At 31.4% G+C, this 8,303-nt stretch overlaps 1 protein-coding gene across 1 annotated transcript in view; it reads left to right on the plus strand.

Moving 5' to 3' along the window:
* The first annotated feature begins 5,824 nt into the window (after nt 1-5,824).
* TBC1D5 (TBC1 domain family member 5) overlaps nt 5,825-8,303 on the plus strand; it is a 24,666-nt gene continuing 22,187 nt past the window's right edge. The window contains 1 exon segment of the mRNA XM_086546426.1: nt 5,825-5,944. The gene's annotated coding sequence lies outside the window, so the exon portion shown is untranslated.

An 8,303-nucleotide genomic window follows, 5' to 3' on the forward strand; every position in this document is an offset into this window, starting at 1 on the left:
ACTCAGCTGCTAACTGATAAACAACAAAGTGAAATAAATTTTGGCATTATATTTTGATATTGCATTCATAGAGGATTAAAGTTATTTTGAATTTCATGCGTCATACTATTACCATCCAAATACCAAAAACTGATATCACATTGTAAACTCGACTTACGATCGCAAAGTCGCATTTTCCGAACACATTGGAGTACCTAACATGATGGGAGCTTCCCTTGTTCAGATTTTTTAATTATTATTATTATTACAAGGGCATTTTCCAAGCATTTTATGTCTCTTTTATGCCAGTGCTATAAACATATTAATAGTAGTAGGAGATTCAGCCTCTCATCGTTTAATTAGGAGGAAATCATATACCCTTATATTCAGTTTTGTTACCAAGGTTAGCGCAACCGTATTTGCTTAAATTATTCACACATTTCTGTATATCGTTTTCTGGAGGGCAATTAGTCCCACTAAGGTATGTAAGAGTAATTAATAGTGAATATCTAAATAGCCTATCTTCCGCCTTACACGTGAATAATAGACTTTGTCCGAAAGCTTGTGCTGGCGTTGGCTTTGGTTCTAAAATGTTTACCTCGGAAACTTGAACATTACGATTTAGTTTTTCATACAATATGATACATTGATTCCTGTTATGATTTTTAAAAGATGATTGCTTTTTTATCATTATTATTACACTTATCGTCATTAGTACCACGACCATCATTGTCATTATCATTATTATCGTTATCATTACTATTATTATTATCATCACTATTATTATTATTATTATTAGTATTAGCATTAGCATTAATATTGCAATTACAGATGTCATTAGGAGTTGTAATAGTAGTATCATTATAATTATTGTTATCATTATTATCATCATTGTCATTATAGCTGTTATTATTATCATTATTACTTTCATCATCTTATGATTATCATTATAACCATAAAGTAATATAATTGATGTTATTAGTATCACTAGTAATTGTCATTATTATTGTTGTTGTTATTATGGCTGCTTGTGTCATTATCTTTATTGCTATTGTTACTACCATAATTATTATTGTTATTATTATCATCATTATCATTATTGTTGTTATTATCATCATTCTCATTATTGTTGTTATCATTATTATCATTATCATTATTGTTATCATAATAATCATTATTACTGTCATCATCTTTATATTCATTATCACTGTTATTATAATCACCATCATTATCATCTTCAGTTAAAAAAAAACGCTATACACAAAAGAAGCTTCATAGAAAGTGACAAAACCGTTTCGAAATTAAACCGATATTTTTTTCTTCTGGATCTCGTTATGAACACAATAATATCGGTGTTTACTATAGTATACAGTCTAGCATGTTGTAAAATACTATAGCGTGCGGTCTACCTCATTTACTAGTATACTATGCGATCTAACAGTTTAGATTAGGTTAGGTGAGTTGTAGGCCACAGGTGGAGGACACAAGAGGTCAGGTCAGGTCAGGTCAGGTAACGTCACGATAGAATTCATACCTTGGTAGACAGCGTACTATAGTAATACTGTAATATCTTTATTGGTATTGTTGCTGTCAGCTGATGTTATTATTGTTCCAATGAATATCGTTCTATCAGTTATCGTTGCTTTTGTTGGTCCTGCTTTTAGTATCGTTATTTAAAATTTTATGAATGAAAATGATAATAGCGATGATGGTGATGATGATAACTATAAAAAATGTTGATGGTAGTAACCATAGTAATGATAAGGATAAGGATAAGGATAATAATGATGACAGTAATATTAATAATAATGATAGTAATAATAATAATACTAATAGTAACGATAATAATAATGATGATATTAATAATCATAATATTAATAATAATAATAGTAGTAATCATCATCTTCATCATAATGATAATAATGATGATGATAATGATAGTGGTAGTCAAAATGACAATGTAAAGATACTGATAACAAATATTTTTTATATCACAATAGCTAAAACATTTTTAATAAAAAGTTATATCAATTAAAATTACCAGTGTAATCACTGGTGTTAGAGTCAAATTAACGTGTTTGCAGTTCTCGCTATAACCATTTTTAATATTCATTCTTATTAACAAGGAATGTGAAGATTTGTTTACATCTGTGTGCTTGACACCAGGTTTTTTATCATTTCTTTAATTACCATGTTCTGTCTCATTCTTTGTGTATAAACATGTATAATAGTCGTATTGATGATATATATTTTACATATATGCCAGAACCTCTATATTTATAAAGTGATGAGAGATTACACACTTTACACAAGAAATATACAAGAGAACTGCTCCAATCCTCGGAAAGCGCGGTTCAGTGGGGGGTACAATTTCCGTGATTCTCAAAACAAGGCAAAACTGTCTTTATCTAGTTAACGACACTTGCAGGTGAGCAAGTGGTCTGACAATATATATATATATATATATATATATATATATATATATATATATATATGTATGTATGTATATGTATGTATGTATGTAAATCAAGAGGGATTGAGAACATATCCAGTACCGAAAATAATCTTTTATGCTGGTTGTGTCCTTATTTCTCGGAGAATTCCCATACAACACTTGAATAAATCCTTTTGATCTACACCTTCAATTAGAAAAAGGCTTAGATACTAGGTAACAAATAAAGCGTTTTTTCGTACAGGATGAAGAGAGGCGTAAAAACTACAATACTTTCCAATTGGGTCGCGATTTTTAATACATGAAACCAATCTAAAGCTTGAAAAACACTGTTGTTTTTATTTAGCGTAGTAGTGGTTTAATGTTAAAAAATAGTTCATATCTGTAGAATAGGGCACGCGGATCAAAAGTCATTCATCAGATAGATATAAAACACATTCTAGAATAACTTAATTCACGAAGAAAAGCTATCCAAACAAACAAGGCGATAAATACCGTAGAGTTAAGCACAATTACTCCCACAGCAGACACTAGCAGGGTTAGGCAATGCACACATGTAAATTCATCAATCACATCATTTCCGACTCTAACTTCGTTTTATTCATAAAATCTATATAGATAACTGGTCTATATAATTACAAGAGAGAAACAGAAAGACAGATAAAAGCAGAGAGGGAGAGGGAGAGGGTGTGGGAGAGAGAGAGAGAGAGGGGGGGGGAGGGAGGGAGAGAGAGAGAGAAAGAGTGAGAGAGAGAGAGGGGGGGGGAGGAAAGAGAGAGAGAGAGAGAGACAGAGACAGAGACAGAGAGACAGAGAGAGAGAGAGAGAGACAGATTCTATTTCGAATTTGAAGTACAGTGCGCCTTAAATATTTATGAATGCCAACAGCATCAAGAAGTTGAAAACGCTGCTGGTCTATTAGCTCGTAATATTAGATAATTAGGTGTAATTAGGTGGCCACGGTTTACACGCTACGAACCAGTCCACACAATACTCAATACAATTATTATTAATGACCACAATTCGTAGGACTGATACTAGCTAAGAAGGAGGGGAAGCAACCCAAAAAAATATTGATATTTCAGATTGATCACCGAACTATGAAAACATAATCTAAAGAGAAGAGAGAAATGGTTTTACATTCCAATTTGTATGTATAGAAAATGGGACATTGGGATTCAATTTCGACATTGTTATGGTAATTACTAGTGAGGTAATTATTCTCAGAATTAGCATTACCATTTGCTGTTGTAGTATTATCGATGTTAGTATTGTTATCATTATCATTGTTAACATCATGTTTCTTTTTCTTGTTTTTGTTGTTGACATCATTATCATCATTAATATCGTTACAATTTTCATTATCATTGTAATTTATTAGTGTTGTCTTTATTATCAAAATTATGATAATTGTCGTTATCAATGTTATTACTGTTCCTATTCTATTTCATCATAATCGTTATGATTATCATCATTGCTTAGACAACAATAAAAAAAAACAGTGATAGTATAATAATGACAATGATAATGGTAAAAACTGGCATGATGAAGATATCAAATATTTTTTCCACTTTCTTTTAATCTATTCAAAATATTCATTTCTTCATCGTGTAATTTCGATTCTCTTCGAAAAGGGTCTTTTGATATGGAGAAAAAAAAATGATATTTATTAAGAAATGCAAACTGAATGCAAAGATAATATACCAAAGACAAAGAACTGAAAAATCATAACACAACTATTTTGTAATAAAACTTATACAAACAGTACAAAGATTTAAAAAAAACATAACTCGTGAATGCCAAACAGTCTATATAGTTCCCATTAACTATATAAATGCCATGTTTCTAGAACCACCTGTTGGACACCCATCGCCGCAAGGTTTCTGCTGCGGTGACTTAGCATCCATCGGATTTTGTTAGTGGATGAATCTGCTGCTTTTAAATCTTGTGTTGGAGTCTTGTGGATTATCATTATAATCTTCATTCTGCACCAAAAGCTAGTCTAAGAATCCTTCTTTTGCATACACGCATGCACGTTGGCGAAATCACGAATGATTCTTACATGCAAGGTCAGTAGACCTTGATGTAGTGATCTTAACTGTAGACACGGAAACACTTGGGCGCGCGCAAACACACACAGATTTGCATATATATATATATATATATATATATATATATATATATATCTATATATATATATCTATATATATATATATATCATTAAATATGTATGTGTATGTGCGCGTGTGTATCTACATATCTATCATATCTTCTCTCTCTCTCTCTCTCTCTCCTCTCTTCTCTCTCTCTATCTAATTATCTATCTATCTATCTATCTATCTATCTATCTGTCTGTCTATCTCTCTCTCATTCTCTTTCTCTCTCTCTCTTTTCTCTCTCTCTCTCTCTCTCTCTCCCTCTTTCTCTCTCTATATATATATATATAATATACATATATATACACATACAAATATATATATATATATATATATATATATATATATATAAGTATATATATATATATAAGTATATATATATATAAATATATATATATAAGTATATATATATACATACATATATATGAATGTATATATGAATGTATCTATAAATACATGCACACACACACACACACATACACACACATGCACAGTGCACACCCACCAAGGATACAAGTATGCAAATTAATATTTACAAGTTAAAGTAGTGACTCATTCAACTCTAGCATATCATGTTTTTAAAAAAATCATGACAACATTTTAAAAATACGACAGCCTCTTCTAGTTATGGGAAATTGTTCATAGCATTTGCGTGTATCTTGATTTTGAAGTTAATTAAGATGTGGGCGGTGCAATGACGTCATCAGAGCTAAAGGAGATTAAACAAAATTTGAAAATGTGAAGATTTATTCTGGAAAATTATGTCAAACTACAGCTAATATGAAAGGACATTTGGGGAGGCAAATAGATACATGTATGTGTATCTGTATATAAAGATTTAAAAAAAAACAAGTTTTGTATCAATAAACACATGAAATAAGCTATTCATAAAAAAATATAAATATTTTCCGATACATAAAATATTAACACTAATGAAAAATGAAGATACATTAATAATGACTAAGAGAATAGGATGAAAATTATTATAAAAAAAAAAAACAATATATAAGAGTGCAGACGATACATTCACTCTATATACAGGTTACAAAATGGAGTTCAGTTCCATATTCTCTCACCAAATACTTCCCATCTATTCCCAATCAAACATATCAAACCCACTTTTTATATTTCTAACATACCAACATCACCATTAAAAAGAACCTAACTCCCCCCAAAATGCAAGAAATTATATAAAACCAACACCAATCCCAAAAATATCTTCTACACGAGGCGGATATAATATTTGGGTGTCCCAGAGAAAATCTTGACACTAGGCGTATGGAAGTGACTGTCAATCACCAATTTCTCTCAAGATAACAGCTTCATATAACTTCTTTTTCACAATACTCAGGCACAGGTATTTATGAAAGCTATCCGTCTTGCCCGTTGATATAGGAAGAGCTTGTAACAAGGGAATATTCGTGAAAATGGGGTTCTTACGTGAAACAAGGATGCTCAGAGTCAAGAATTCGGGGATTTTTGTAGATCTTGTTTCTGTTTTTTTTTGTTTTGTGTGTGTTTTATTTACGTCCATTAGCATTGTTATTTTATCTGTGTCTTTGGGACTTTATCTGATACCATATATCCAAAAGCGAGAAAATAAACTCTGTATCTTGTAATTGTATCTTTGTACAAACCGGTAAAGAGGTTAGTTTCCTTCCTCTTTTTATTATGGTGTTTCTCCACTTTTTTATGATTTATTATATTGAATTATTGATTAAACGCATTAAGCCTTATATTGTCATGTGGTATATTGCATTAGGTGAACTGTACCAGTGATATTAGAAGGGATAGTGTGAATAATAACTCAGTCCTGGGTAAATTTTCAAAGAATTAAAAAGAAACATTTATTCCAAGAGAATACCTGACATGTTTTTGTGTGCATGTAAAAGTACACCAAGGAATGGTAGAGCTTTTAGGATTTTCACTTGTTCACTCTCCTCAGGTCTGCCCTGGGATGAAAATGGGCAGCACCTGGTACTTCTGTTAACTCAAAGGTCATGGTACTTATTTCCTTCCAGCTATTCCAGATATGTGTGACTGTACCACTGAGATGCAGGCAGTGCAAGAAATATTTTTGTTTATAGATATTTCTGATAATGAGCTGTACATTATGATGTAGGCATGCACATGCTTATGTCAGCCTGCATGACACAGTCTTTTAAAGAATAGTAATGTTGGACTGGAATATAGAGCCTTATGGCATTTTATGTGCACAATTCTAACAGTCTTCTAAAATAGTTTTAAATCTTCTATCAGAGAAATCTGCAGCTGAGGCAAATATCTCTTCATTATAGCACTCACTTCTCCATATTAGCCTCTTTCCTTTGGTAATACTGTATATGAACATAGATTGTGCAACTTTCCTTGAATTTCACTCCTCAGGTAGTTGGCCCATGTATAGCATATATTTTAATATGCATAAGCTCTCTGTTGTCATCTAAATGCTTGATATCAAATCACAAGTTTTTGATGATACATAAGTGTATTAAAAAACAATGGAAATGAGAAAAGAGTAATGAAATGAAATAGAATAACACTGAATGATATTTATTTTTCTATATTTGACAAATTGTCTATTAGGCATACACTTCCAAGTTCTCTAATTCATGATCAATAAGTTCCAGCCTCTACTGAACCAGCCCTTACTTAGCATTGGCTTAAGGAAAGGTTTTGGGCTTTTCTGGCAAAAGATTTGTCAGATTTGTGATATGAATTGCTTCTTGTTGACAAAGTGTATTATCCAATGAAAGAGCAGTATATAGTTTCAGATATTTTTGTAGTTCCTGATTGTTAAAATAGTTTTTAAAGATTATATATATACAGTCTTATCACGATATCATACATTTTGAGTACTGTGTTCACATTACCTAGACAATCAATGGAATTACATTATTACCAGAATTGTATAGTTCCTTTGAAGTTAAACAGGCCAACTTAAAGATGAGTTGAGGTTCTAGTAACATGGTAGAGATAGATTATTTATTTCATTTTATTCACTAATATATTTCTTTTTTTGTATATTTTTTTCCTTTTTTTCTTTTTTTCTTTTTTTTAGCTCTACCAGTTGACATTGGTCTTTCACATTTTTGTGGAATTTGCTTCAAGATCAATTAAATATTTTTTTAATGAATTACATTTTTGTAGATCTCATGTTCTTTTTCCATCATCATTTTGTGTGGTTTCATTCTGTCTTTCACTCTCTTCCTTATTTTCACAGGGATCAAACCTTGCTGTACTGTCATCACAGTTGTCATAATCAAAACTGACTTCATAGTTCATTCAATTTTTTAAAAAATTCATAGCATATCCATCTCTGTGTTCATCCTGTATTGTGTTCAGCTTGATTAGGCACAGTTCTATTCAAACCAATCTCTGCACACTTGTGTTCACTGTCCAGTATTTCACAGTTGCTCTGATTTGCATGACACATTGATTGCCATAAATCCATCCTCTTGTACAATACTTGTGGAGTCCCCTCATCCTACCATGATGCTGGGGACAACTCACCTTACCTGCATTCCACCTTTCAAGTCATCTTCATCATCATCATTGCCAACATCTTTTATTATTATTGGTAAGTTAAGATGTATTTCGATATTCATCCCCCCCCCCCTTGTGCCTTGTTCATAAGATGTGTTTAATTATTGTTGTTATATCAAAGAAATGTACCTTTGTGGAAGGTTAGAGTTGGGACCCTTTTTTATGCAACGGTT

Source organism: Penaeus japonicus, unplaced genomic scaffold (genome assembly GCF_977035675.1).
Source record: "Penaeus japonicus unplaced genomic scaffold, GWHDUDI00000001_assembly GWHDUDI00000018, whole genome shotgun sequence".
Lineage (NCBI taxonomy): Eukaryota > Metazoa > Arthropoda > Malacostraca > Decapoda > Penaeidae > Penaeus > Penaeus japonicus.